At 31.6% G+C, this 14,438-nt stretch overlaps 1 protein-coding gene and 1 long non-coding RNA gene across 2 annotated transcripts in view; one reads left to right on the top strand and one right to left on the bottom strand.

Moving 5' to 3' along the window:
* Nucleotides 1–14,438, bottom strand: part of LOC137921952 (Krueppel-like factor 6) — a 65,862-nt gene that overhangs the window by 21,434 nt on the left and 29,990 nt on the right. The window lies entirely within an intron of this gene.
* Nucleotides 11,597–13,535, top strand: LOC137921166 (uncharacterized). The gene is made up of 3 exons (XR_011107404.1): nucleotides 11,597–11,658; nucleotides 12,727–13,014; nucleotides 13,320–13,535. It is a non-coding gene; the product is annotated as an uncharacterized lncRNA (long non-coding RNA).

Raw genomic sequence — 14,438 nt, 5'->3', positions numbered from 1 at the left:
AAAGCGGATTACCGCGACAGGTGGGTTTAACTTCCTGTTTTTACCCTTTGTATTTTACTTAGAGAAGTCAATTTAAAAAAAAAAACAACGTCGAAACTGGTGCGCTTAGGAAATAGCATGATAAAAGGATTATCCTAGAAGATTTCAAGCGAGAAGAAGAATCCAAATACATCAAAAAGACTAAGGAAAAGTTTCTGAAAGTGAAACAATAATTTTTTAATGAAATTGTACTTTATTTTTTTTTAAATAAACATTGGCTTTTGGCACAAGTATTTATACTTGTAGATAAGCATCCAAATCAGGTCTTGACTTCAGCAGCAATTAGCGTGAGTGTAATCATACTTTTTACATTTCATTGGCTCATTGGTTTTTAAAAGCTTTTAATAAAAATGAAAACTTTTTTCTAAAATAGCTCCTTTATCATAATTTCAGCCATAGGACGTTCTGATAGCCGGGTATAGGTCTCATGGTTGTCTATCCAATAGGACCGGTAGTGAGCAAACTAGATCGTATTCCAACAATCCTTAAAAGGTCGTTTGTCTACTTTGTGATCATACATTTTACGTTTGCCGTTCCGAGGTCTACGCTCCGGAATATTAGGGTTCCAGCGATAATCTGTTCTATACGCTACATGGCCTGTCCACTGCCAATTTAACTTAGTAATCCGCTGGGCTCTCGTACAATTTCGTTCACATAACTTTGCTTACAACAGTTTAATAAACTGATTATTAATTTTTAATCATAGCATCTCCCATCGTGTCAATGGCAGCGTGCTGTTGGGCCGTAATTGTGCTGGATACCCTACAAAGGTGTGGCCCCGTCACTACGACGCGTTCGTTATTCAGCCGTTATTAAATTTCTGCATTAATTTAGCACGTAAAGGCCTAAGTTAATTAACTGGTGATAATTTTATATTAAAAACAAAAATGGTTAAGGAGCGAATAAATAACATATTGTTTTGCGCGTATACACTAGAAATTCCTGATAAACTTTCTATATTTTGTACTTCGTACAAGCAAATTATGAACTACATTATATCCAATTTAAAAAATTTATCGCTAGAGAACCCTATTTTAGGCGGTTGTTTTTTCAAGGCAACGAACTGACCTACTTAAACTATGTCGAACATTTTTTATATTTAATAAAGGTTTATGCCTTGTGTTCTAGCAAAATTTAAAAGCACACACGCACCAATGAACAAATAATAGACATTAACCAGAATATATACGCATTTATACGGACTAACTAAACGGACCCTAAGGCTCTTAAATCGAAATTTTTTTATTTGTATTTATCTGTAAATTTATTAGAGAGTAATGAAGCAGATTATTTAAAATTCACATAATATGATGAAAGTGATCATAATGAATAATAAATTACTTTCTTCTGGAAATTTGTAAAAGGTCATACCATCCATGCATTGCACGCCTTCTGATATTCTTTAAAGAATAAATTCATTGAGCGTTCTCATTCATGATTCTGTTATGATGACGTTTTCGTAATGAGCGTTATTTTTATGTTTTATATAGTAATGAACGCAAATAAGTCATAGTTGATGAAATAAAAAAAAAACTTAAAATGGCGCCGTCTATAGCACACAAGCAATACTCACTCATGTATAATTATCATGGTGTACTAATTTATTAGATAAATACACAGACTATTAGATTATTCAATTAAATTATATAATTTAAATTGCTTGCCAGCTAAAAGGTTAGACGTGGTTACAATCATAGATGACTTAATTAGATGTTTACTTATTTCAATTTGATAATAATTTTCATGATTTTTAAAAACTATACAAGAAGGGTATGTACTACATTTAAAATTTTCACAATTTTATTAAATATGTTGAATGTTACTAGCCACTATGTATTTTACCCAACCGTACATAATTAATAATTCTTTAATGAAACAGTTGTTAGTGCATAAACTATTAACTTTCCTAAAATTAATATTGATTTAAATGCTTCGCTTTCATATTTTAACGTAAGAATTAATTAAGTAGTTTCTCACAGACGCACTGTCCTTCGTTTTATAAGATCAACTGGTGTTCTAATTTTTATTTACACTTTTCGTTCGATACACGGTGAGTCACGCCTAAGTTACTCATCTACCTCTCTCGTACACGAGGATAATATACATGTAATACGTTAACAATGGCACGCTTGTATTGTATTGTGGTTGCATGATAATTGCCCCCGCTATTTCACCGTAATGGGAGCAAGGATTGGAATTTTATAATGCCGGGGCGCTATTGATTACACATTTTAATGGGAGCATTGAAAAAATTGTATGAAATATCATTTTCAAAAATATTTTTAAGACCTACGTTAATTTAGACAGATATCTGAATTCTTATAAAACTTTTAGTAAGCCTAACTTAGCAAATGTAGACGAACTTCGTCTTCTATGTAGCTATTATACATTTCAATAAGAAAATCAGTCATATTTGCAATATACCTTCCTTCTTTATAAGAATGTAAAACTTAATCTGAAAATGGATTATGGCTAGGATGATTAAAATGTCAGGCTCAGCGCTTTGCCTGACTTTAGTTTGCCTGAGGCTAACGTCTAATTTTTAGCGAAGAAAGCTGAAGCGTTAGCAGCCTTTATCTTTGTTCAGAAATTGTTCAAAACGTCTTCTGGCTTTATTCCAATGTTACGCAATAATCAAAGAGAGTTTAAGACAGTAACTGCTAACTGCATTAATATGGATGCTGCCATGCAATTTATGAAACTGTCCAAGCCTATATATTATGCGTCATAAGCTCAAACTAGCTACAAAAAATAATGTCTAATTACACATTTTTTTTTGTAAAATATAACTGATGTAATTTAAACTTTATGTCAATGGCATTTGAGTTAGATATGTTACATTGATGGCCAAAATCAATGGAATTACCTTTACACATCAAGATCAAAACTGGGAAGTGCTGGCGTATTTTAAAAGCACGTCAGCTAAAAGATTGTCAAGACTTTCCACGTGTTAAATGGCGCCGCTGTAAAGGCGGAACGGCAGAAACTACAATGGATAAACACCGTTACAATTAACTACTAATTAATATCAAAAAATTGTAATAACTAACCTGTAATTCTTAATGTAATATATGAATGTAATACATACAGAAATGTTAATAACTTTAAATCAATAACATTTTTTTTGCAATTTTCTTGTTATTTATGTGTATTATTTATTAAAAATGACATATATTGATTGAATGATTAGTAGGTTACATTCTCTTTTTATAACTTGGCTATTCAGTGTCTCTTGCACTAACCATCCAATCATATATTTAATCAAGTCTGTGGTTGTTTGGGGTTTGCTTGAACTTTATCAAATACTTCAAAGCTATTGGCGAATTATGTAAAAATATAAAGATAATTAATTGCGACAAGAACACATGATAGATATTAACAACGGAATAGAAAACTACGAGATTTTTTTGTGTCATAACTTTTAATATATTTAGTTGTGATCAGTAAATAGGTTTCCAATCTAAATTTCATCAAAGTTAAACTAAAATCTCTTTATGGACTTTATATAAATATGTTATTTCGATCAATTTTTAATTGGTTATTAAAATAAAAACTTCAAACCATCGTCATCCAATTTACTTACATGATTTTTTGTATAATGCATTTAATATCGATTTTTTAGCTTCTTTTATTATCATTATATTCACTTTCTAATCACCTTATTTATAGATATGAATCACGGTTTAATTTTGAGATCAAGACGATCGTAAAAGTTTTCCGATAGCATTCAGTTGGGAGAGGTTAGATGACGAAAGTCAACTTTAGTAGAATGAGTGGTAAAGTTAGCAGCGAACAATGTTGATAAATCAATATGGAATACTTGCGCTACTCACTTGAAGCAACGACTCTTAGGTAGTCGCAAGGGAGGAGCATAAACACTCTCGGATCTGGAAATGTATCAACCTTACTTAAGATTCGCTCTTCGTTATGAGCATATACTTGGACAAGCTTTATTGAAAAACATTCATTTTGAAAAGTATTTTCTTTTGCAGTTTTTATTTATCAAGAAATGGTTTTGATAAAGTAATTGCCATAAACTTCTTACATAACATTATTGAAAGAAAGTTGTTAAAATATATGTAATCAAAGATTATATTGTAATTAGTATTTTTATGGCAGTATAAGGTTCAAATGTAATCGTTCGGGTTAATGATAATCGTAAGAAAGGGTATGAATTTTCTAAATTCACAGTCACAGCATTTAAAATATTTATTCATCGCATGCAGATAAATAAGGACAATGGATAACTAGATTTGCAGCGACTAACGGCTGTGCCGTGGTTTATAGGCGATTCCACTAACTGCTATACATTCTCCGAATTACCAACGATAAACCAAGCCATTGTGTATTACGCGGCCATGGTAAACTGAAAAAGGAGATCGGACACAGAAGCCGTGGACAGATGTTTTACTTTATAATTAATTCACTTAACACTGTCTGCCAGTTGTACTAAGTACCCTTTATCCGACAAAGTTATGCAGTAAAGATTTAAAATTTGCTTTACAACTTTGAAATATGCAGAAAAAATGGATTAGCACCATTTACATCAACAAAAAAAAACTTGGAAAAAAACACATCGTGCCTAGACTTAGGACTCGAAACATTAAATTTATGGTTAACAATTACATTTTCAAAATAAATCTTATTATCATTTTACATTCACTTTTCTGTCGGATAGTAATAGAGATTAAATTATATAACAAGAATCATTTTAAATTGCAACCGTTCAGAAACATGATATGAAGCCAGTGAAAATCATTTAAGAGAAACATATTCATTAATAATTTCCGTAATATGCAAGCGGTCGGGAGCAACAGCCAATGGATTTATAAGTAAATACAAAAATAACCCTCGCTAGCATTAGTGCCTGATGTACCGCAAAAGGCTTACCCCGATGTTTTTTCAGTGGGGAAGTGAAGGATACCCACTCTCGCGGGGCAAGGACAGGTTACCTGTGTAACAACATTAATAATTTTATATATTATTATTATTGAAGGAAATAAATTCGGTCGAATGAAATGAGATTTATTGTAAATGTTACGACTCTGCACTGCGTGATATAAAACTATTATGTTGTGAGCCATTTATATAATAAGTAAGAAAGTAACATCTCTTCCAATAAACGAGCGCAACGTGTTTGTATTGACGCGGATGGATACACTGTGGCAATGGATGGGCCGTTTTTAATTACCTCGGCTGGTTCCATTTACGCGTCGCGCGTTGCACTTCACACCGCATACTTCCTAAAATTATACGTAACACGTATGTTTTGTTCAGAATTAATACACAACGTGGCCTTGTTTTGTTTTTGCCACATTTGTTATTTACAATCGGTGCAGGTCGGTGTTTTTTCCGTCCTGAGCAGCTCAAAGCTAATAAACCATCCAGAAGCAATTAGTAATTATTAAATTAAAACGGTTAGATTTCCTTTAAATGTAATTGTATGAAAAGTAAATATTTTGTAGGTGCGTGCGAGCAAATAGTAAATGATTAAAAAGAGCATTTACCACAAAACTCTGCAGAGGGAAACGTACACAATCCGCAATGCACTATATGTGCTTTGTTTTTCTTTAACCATACGACCATAAGAGAAATGGGGACAAGGTGGGTTTCGCTCATTAGCCTGTCGGTATACCTCTGTAAAGTGAACTCGAATTTTGTGACAAAGAAATTAAGTTAACTGACGCCTAAATTTTAAAAAAACCTTTTGAAATGAAAACTGTTTCACGCAATTTTCACATTTTCCAAATTACATTTTTTTACTTTCAAACACTCAATGTCTTAATACATGCACATACAGATAAAACGTTTTTAAAATCCCTTGGCACGTTTCGTATTATTCTTATTTTACGTAAATATATTAAATTGCGACTTTGCAACGGGACCTTGAATGAATCATGCACCTTGTGAATTGTGCACGACGATTACAAGATTACTTCGATGTAAAGTTCACATAAACAACATAAACACGCAAACTCTTCAGAGAAATAAAACAATTATTATAATTATTTTAAGGCTTCTAAATATATTAATGCTCAATAATCAGTCTACAGTTCTTTTCGTAATAAATAATTTTCGTAATTAATAATTCGTTTAGCTATTTAATTTTTGTAAAAAGATTTATTCGAGGCAAAAGCATTTAATTTTTTCTTGTTTATTAATAGAATAACATTAATCGATTTTTTTCTCGATGTCTGGAAACTTTCACCTTTCGGTGTAGAGCAGCTCAACGTTATTGGGCTATCTCAAAGCAATTAAAACTTATTTAATTGTTTGAGTAGTCATCACAATAATTTGTAGTAACGTTTTGTTAAGATAGGTAGGTGAGAAAAACATATTCAATTTATTTCGTATAGTCAAAGAAAACTTGTGAATGATCCGATTCAAAGGTTGAACTTAACGTTTTTCTAGGGTTTCTGACAAAATTATACACACAAATTTGAGAAACGTCTAGCAAAGAAAAGGCTTTTGATGTTTGTTATCAATTGTTAATAAAGCTATTAATTTCTTTATAGCTTGGTAGAAATAAACAATCATGTGGAGCATAAAGTTGAAGAATCTCTAGAATAGTAGATTTCTTATTCGTTATAACTATAAATTAACCACAGTACTTAGAATTATAAATATGTAGTTTAGTAACAGTAATAGAAAAAGTTAAATCTAAAGGAAACAGCACGAATTTACAAAAGTGCGAAAGTACTTATTTATCCTTTATTTCGTCGGCCAGTCATCCATTAAACGACGCCTGCCAAACTCGTCACAGGACAATAGAATACGTGGGAATGCCATACTTGATATCTTTTTAAGTTATGCATACCTGAACAACTTCTTTATATAATAGGTAGTTATGCATATAATAAGTCACAGGCATTGTTTGAACAAGATATACAATTCAGGCTTTAAGGAAACGTATATATGTTCTTTCTATCGTTAGATATTGTTATAACGTATGGTTATGGCGTTTGTAGACTGGTAATAAATATTATCCATCAAAATGGTCTTTTAATTGTTGTATTTAATTAATGACTCTCTTAGGTACTAATTAAATTATATTTTTGATGTATAATATCCGTACTCATTTTTACACCGTAAACTATTCTTGGTAACAGCTCTAATGAAAACTGAGTCAAACATGGACATTATCCATAAGCCGACTCGAAACATGGCCCTGTACCTGCATTCATCAATTCAACTTTAACTTAAAAGTAAACGGCTACGTAAACAGGTTTGTAAACGAAAAACATACTCCGTTGCCCAAATACATTAATAGGCATGTAAAAGAGAACGCAAGTCTGTTGAAGCCATGATTTTATGTGCCTATGCTTTTTAGTGCTCAGTCACCGCTATTATTTTTTCGTTCAATACCAAACCCGTTATGAAAAATTTTCCAAAAATATTTTTGAAGGAAGGACGAATTTTTTAAATAAGTTTTTGTAGGCGCTGTTCCCATCATACGATTTGCCAAGCGATTATAGACTTAATTTGAGCAGCCGTTACATGACGTAATAATACTCGGTCGGAATGCTGCGCAACAAGTTTGCAAAAACCGACAAACTTGACTTAAAAAAGAATTTAGCTATGGATAAAATATACATTTCTAACTATACAATAAAGTACACACATAAACAGAAAATATTATAAATTAATTGTGAGCAGAGGTTAACAAAAATTAAAGCATAGTTATCATTTGGTCAAACAAACTTAATTTCATTAACAATTTATAGTTTTCTTTGATGTTTATTATGAATCCTGTTTTTATTTCATAAAGAATTAGAAAGATTCTCTTCGACAGCATGCATATATTACCCAAAAATTCATGTTATACCAGCCAATTTTTTACCTTCTAGCAGAACAATTTTAAATACAGCTATAATAAACGATGCAATAAATAATAAATTGTAATCTCTCTTTTGCAAATTTGGTATTTTAAAAATAAATAAGATACATTCATTTCTAAAAAAAAAGAAGATAACTATACAACCTATACAATATAATCACAACAAAAAAAATTATACACACAACGAAGGCGTTGTCTAAGACATGCACACTTTGTTAGTCATTAAAAATATTTAAAGGACAATACATCACACCTCGCACAAGATAAGGACCAGAGTTGCGTCGATACTCACTCCAAGTCTAGTCACGTAAACACAATACCATTGATTATGGATACTTGGATGGAATGTATTTTGGCATCACTCTACCATTTTTTATTTCATTATTGACTCGAGACAATGATTCAACACGATGAGAGGTTATGCTAGAAATAAATTTCAAAATAATAATTATCCGGTATATTATATATAATAAAATTGTGCATAAGGAAGTTTCATTGCTGTTTTTAAAAAAGAAAAAGGTAATAAGTATGAAACGATACTTTTTGAGTATTACAAAAACGACAATTTACTAGGTCGATCACATTCTTTAGCTGGAGTGGAATACATGGATGTTTGTCATAAATATTACAATCAAATGTACGGCATGTGCGTTATTAATTCTATGTTAGGTCTCTAATTTAAATCTTAGTTTTTTGGCTTCTCCATCATAATTAAAAAAAAAAGATTCTTTTTTATAAACTTATGGGTCCTAAATTAAAATGAGTAATGAATGCTGACAAAGCGTGGAACTTACTCGGGCAAGGTAATTAAGTTCCACGGTCAGGCTTTTGTTCTCCTATGTTTGTTCTTCCGTGTTTTAAAAAAAGGTAACACAGGAACTGATCATCATACTCATTTTGTTTCAATAAAAATAAATTTTATTGAATTGAGCCCCTGTGACGCAGCTCTCTACATGTGAAGATATTGAAAAGTTGTTATAGGATGGAAAATAATGGTTATTAATGAAATGAATATAATAAAGCGACCATGTTAGAGCGTAGATCTTTTTGCAATCTATAAGAAAACATCGTGATTGAAATTTTATGAAAACTGGGCTAAACAGTAACCTGAATTCAGTAATGGTGACGTGACAAATTTTCAACGCAATTAAGTGAAATTTTACGCCCTACTAACTTCACTTCTCGACGCAATGCCTAGAATATTTTAATATGTAACTTTTCTGAAATTTAAATCTTAAATATTTATGATTAAAGTTATATATTTTTAACATATATTACCAGATTTTTGATTAATGTCATGTTAGTTGATGATAGACTTCATAAGATTTATGAATGCCTTGGTAATACTCGTTGCCCCAAAATAGCGCGAGAGTGCTACCAATAAATATTAATAAACTCTTTATTTATTATTCATCACAACCATTAATTATTCATAGTTTTTAATACATCGCATAAACAATTTTCTAACAATTACGCATTGAAGTTGAGACAGTTGTGATTAACATCTGGCTTTCTATTCATACTTGATAATAATTGTACAACACATTTTATTAAAAAGTAGTTAGCATTGTCTTTACGCGTTCCTTTTTTCAACGTTATCAAAAAAACGCTTGAAATGGTCATTTTGTCTTAATTCCTAAATGTGTATTGAAAAAAGTTATTACGGAAACTTTCATGCCGCACAATACTAAATTTATTTCAATAACAAAACATTACATATCTCTATAGCGCGTGCGAGGTACTGTGCAATATTCAATTTACAAATCGACAAAGGAATAATTAATTAGTACACCGGATAGCTTCCGCTCAGCTATATATACACTAGCAGCTCGGGCTTTATATCGTCAAGCCGATTATGCTATGCTCTCTCTGACAACCTTTTCCAGTAACAAGGCGCAATAATCTATCAACATTGGCAAATGAAATTTGATTCTATGTTTCTGCTTGTTGAATTGCAATGTTAGAAACGATTTTTTAATCCAACCCATTTCATACTTTATTTATTTCATTTTAATGACTAAATATGTGCTCATACATTAATAGTGAAGTCTAAATAATAGGTGATCTCCATTTAAGTCTTTGAAATATTAGCCCATGAATCTATCTAACAGTGCTTTTGGCAATATATTCGTAATGGATAATTTTAAACTTCATATTACTAACTGTATAAAAACAATGGTACAAAAATTTTACTATCTATTCTAAACGAACGAACTCCTCTGAAGTGATTACATCTTAATAAAACTAAACCTGCCTTAAATAAAAATGTCATCGCTAGTTATCTAGTCAGAAAAATATATTTCTCATCAGCATAAAACCTTCAATCAAATAAAGTGTTTGGGTTGACTTAATTACGAAGGACATATGAAAAGGATGCCAGAGCTTATTTATGTAATAGAAAATTTATTATAATCCACAGTTAGGACTCGTTGCTAGGTAGTATGCAAAATAAATACATTTATATAATCATTTTTGACCAAAGAAAGTCAATTTTAGCTTGTACGGGTAACGGCCATATTTTTACATTCAGTTGTATATTTTCTAAAGCCACATTTAAAATGGATTCTAAATGTACATTTCCATTGATTGTCCACTGTAATAAAACTTTAGTAATATCTTCCAAAATTATCATGTTTTCACTGTTTAGATCGTAGTTTATGTCCACTAATTGAAACAATCGTACAAGCAAAATAGCTGTTCTCTTTTGTCGAAATGGCACTATATCAAATGTTTTGTTTTGTTTTATTATGACCTCATCTATAAACTCCAAAATATCTCTTTGACTCATTGGTTTTGCCTGGGCAATATTTTTAACTTTGCGGCGAAAGTTGTTACTAGTTTTGAATTTTTGAATATTGAAATCAAGAAATTCTGATAGTGTAGCAAAAAATATTTTCAATTTGTTAGGTCTCAAGTCCATGAGATACCGCAACCAACTCGTTAGGTATTCCGAGTAGTATATTTTATCATAACACAATTTTAAGGTAACACAGATGTTATTCTCTATATTGTGTATAGCTATTTTAGATTGTTGTCTTACTATTTTATCTTTCAAGGATTGTTGTTGCCAATCTGTGAGCTGCAAAAGTTTACCTCCTACGTTTTCTAAATTATTGTTAATAATTTTTTTTAACACGTAATTAGAAAGCTCCATTATTCCTAGCATAAATTGTTCTTCGTCTCCATTTTGAGTAGAGTTGATGACATTGTTTAGTTTGTATAGAACTATTAGTTGAAACTCTATATGGCTGAAACGAAATTCTTCTTTTATTAAGTCCACTTCCGGTTTTCCCAAATTATAATCTCTTAAAATGTTACGTATTGTGCCGTTAATCTGTATAAGGTTATTTCTGAGTAAAATGTATAAAAAAGCATCTAATGAAATTTTGTTCTCAGAAAATTTTCTACGATCCCAATCGTCACTTCCGTTTTTTTGAAATCTATTTGCCCATTCGTTTTCAATTTTTGTTATACAGTTAACGCAGCAAAAGGTAACTGAAATTAGATAAGCGTAAATATTAAAATGTATAATCTTTATTTAATTTTTTGAGCACTACTCACACAGTAAAACAACGCACATCACCAGCATTGTGGGTCCATTACAGGAAACGATATTATTTTTATTAGTGTCGTAAAACTACCTACAGTATGAAATTTCATTAAAAATTATATAGTAGTATTTTATAGTTATTCGCTAGTAGTTTTTAGTTTTAGTTCAATTTTCAATACTCCATGTTTCATGTAAAATATTATATTCGAAACGAAAATTTTTAAACAAATTGGTATGTAATACCTTAACGATGTAAAATGTACTTAAAGAATTTCATAATTAAATACACATGATAAAAAATTTTTTATTAAATTCAAATAGGCACCAATCTTCTCAACGTTTAATATTTTTCTATTTCGATTGCTTGTGACAAAATTTATGGAAATGGAAAAATGATATAAAATGGGATTTGAAGGAATGTACTATTTTTAAATAGTCATTATTACGATTGGTCTCTATTAGGATTATGTACACTTTCATAATTCTGGGTTTCTGTTGATATCTTTGAAATAATAAAGATAAGATACGAGTTTAGGGCTATCTGAATCTGTTATCGTCTCTGCGAGAATATGACAATGAAACGTTCCGGTAACCTCGCAGAAGAATAAAGGAAACGTCGTGGAATGTTATTCTGCATTTTCCGCCGTATCGTCCGTTGTTCTGATTGACTTGTAATGTCAGAGTCTCAGTCAGTGTTTTTTGCAACCATAATCAGCATACGTAAAAATTTTATCAGTAAATAATAAAAGATAATAAAGAAATTTTAAGAATGACAGCGGATGGCGCTATACTTTTTCATTTTATGTAGATATTATATCGAAGTACAACTCTTTTGGCCTACTTAAATATCGTCCTTTAATATTACTAATGCTTAAATATATAGTAGACGTTTTACTGAAATGTAGTATATTGTTGATGACCATTGAACTATTACTTATGACCCGTATGCGGAAATGTAACATGAGTTTTTTGTAATGTTAAGAAAATTTTAATATTATTAAAAAATTCTGGTCAGCACACAATCTACGACAACGTTATAAATGCAAACGTTATTAATTGCATCACAAAGCAAGGACGCATACCAGGTGATCCCAAAGGGCTACCTTGTTGTCGGTACGGTTGACAGTATACACAGGTACCGTTTTATATCGGCATCAATATTGCCAATTAACTCCAGCATGTATTAATTGGCAGTTTCAAATCCTTGTGAGATGAGAGTTTTTACGTGAACCGTATAATTTATCGCAACCGATCACACGATTAAACATTAATTGAAATTACTGATTCTTCTTCTTTTTAGCCGATGGACTCCCACTACAAGGAATAGGTCTCCCTCAAAGACCGCCACAAAGACCGGTTCTTCGCCGCCCGCATCCAGCGACTTCCCATGACCTTTACTATTTCCTCGGTCCATCTGGTGGTCTCGTCGCCTCAACCGGCACTGCCACTTCAGACGAGCAATTCTTCGAGATACGTCGGTGATCACAGTTTTTCTGCGGATCTCCCCATTTCTGATTCGATCTCGCGCCAAAACTCCATGCATATTCATCTCCATTGCTCTCTGGGTTACATTGAGCCTTCTTATGAGGTACGTCGTTAGTAACCACATCTTGGGTTCGTATGTCATCACCAACAACACACATTACAAAAAACAATACAAATTAGTACTATAAAAGCATCACTCTTGTTATTTTTAATCATTGTTCCAAGTAAAATCCAAATAATAAACAAAAACTAAACATGTTCATCGATAAATTGCATTTAACAAGGGGCACAATAAGCCGCGGCGATACGCAGTTCATTTGTTTACCTGCTTTTTACTTTTTGCGCAGCTACCAACAAATGTCGTGAAGTTTTACGAATGATATAATATAACCTTGGCGTAATTCACAGGCATCAAGACCGAACATACATCATATAAAGGTTTCTCTAGTTGTGTTATATAACACAAATACTCTATATTGGCTACAGTGCTTTTGCAAGAGGCTATCTAGGCGGGTCGTAGCGGTCTATTAGTCTATCACAGTGATAATGCGAAATATAATACAGATACAGTTCTTAATTTTTATTTCAAACCTTAATCAATTATGGGTGGGCCATTAATTTCATTAGTTTATAGTTTGTACAAAAAATCATAATGTTTAACCCTTTCACGACCACGGGGACACCGGTGTCCCAAGCAAAAATCATGGATTAATTAAATATTTACGTAACCATTGTAAATTATTTTTTTGTTTTAATATTTCGGAAAGTACCTTTTTATTATTCTTTACTGGCAATATAGGATAACTAACACCGTTTATTGTTTATCGTCATCGGAACGTTGAGTTCTTATGGCGCGAATGATCTGCTGTTTGGAATAAATAATAGATATTGTAAAAGTGCTTTTCAAGTTTTTACAGTGTCAAATTATCATTACCTGTTAAGTAAATTGTTATTCTAAATATTCAGAAGTAATGTATTTATGTTGTATTCTGTGATAAATCGTTATAAAGATTATGGGACACGGATGTCCCTGTCGGCGTAAAGGGATACTTTTTATACGGAATTTCTTAACTTTTGACCTGGTGATATACCAAAATGCTATCATTTTCTTATTCATATTTTTCTCAGAATATGTTTCGTAAGGGACGTGGAGTTTTTGAACTTCGAAAAAATAAAATTCTTCAAATTTTTGTGGGCGACAATAGCGATGAGGAAGATGACTTGGTGCTTGATGACGAAGACCAAAGACTTCTAGTACAGGATGATGACCAAGGGGTATTTGATGTCGAGGTTGAAGAGACGACGACTCTTCAACGTCAAGAATCACCTGAACCTTCAACGTCTCAAAAAATCAATCCATCTAATCATTAACCAATCCATCAACAACAGGAATTGTTTCGCCGAGTACCACAAATAACTTGCCCTATTATATTTATATTATTCATAAAAAAGTAAAAAAGAGTACACTAAGTAACAAATGTACAGTATTTACAGCAAAACAGACTTACCAACAAGTAAACCAAAATT

This window comes from Battus philenor, unplaced genomic scaffold (assembly GCF_028537555.1).
Source record: "Battus philenor isolate CCGP_79_NKW_IND1 unplaced genomic scaffold, ilBatPhil1.0.hap1 SCAF_1, whole genome shotgun sequence".
Lineage (NCBI taxonomy): Eukaryota > Metazoa > Arthropoda > Insecta > Lepidoptera > Papilionidae > Battus > Battus philenor.
This window is presented reverse-complemented; position numbering and strand designations above follow the sequence as displayed.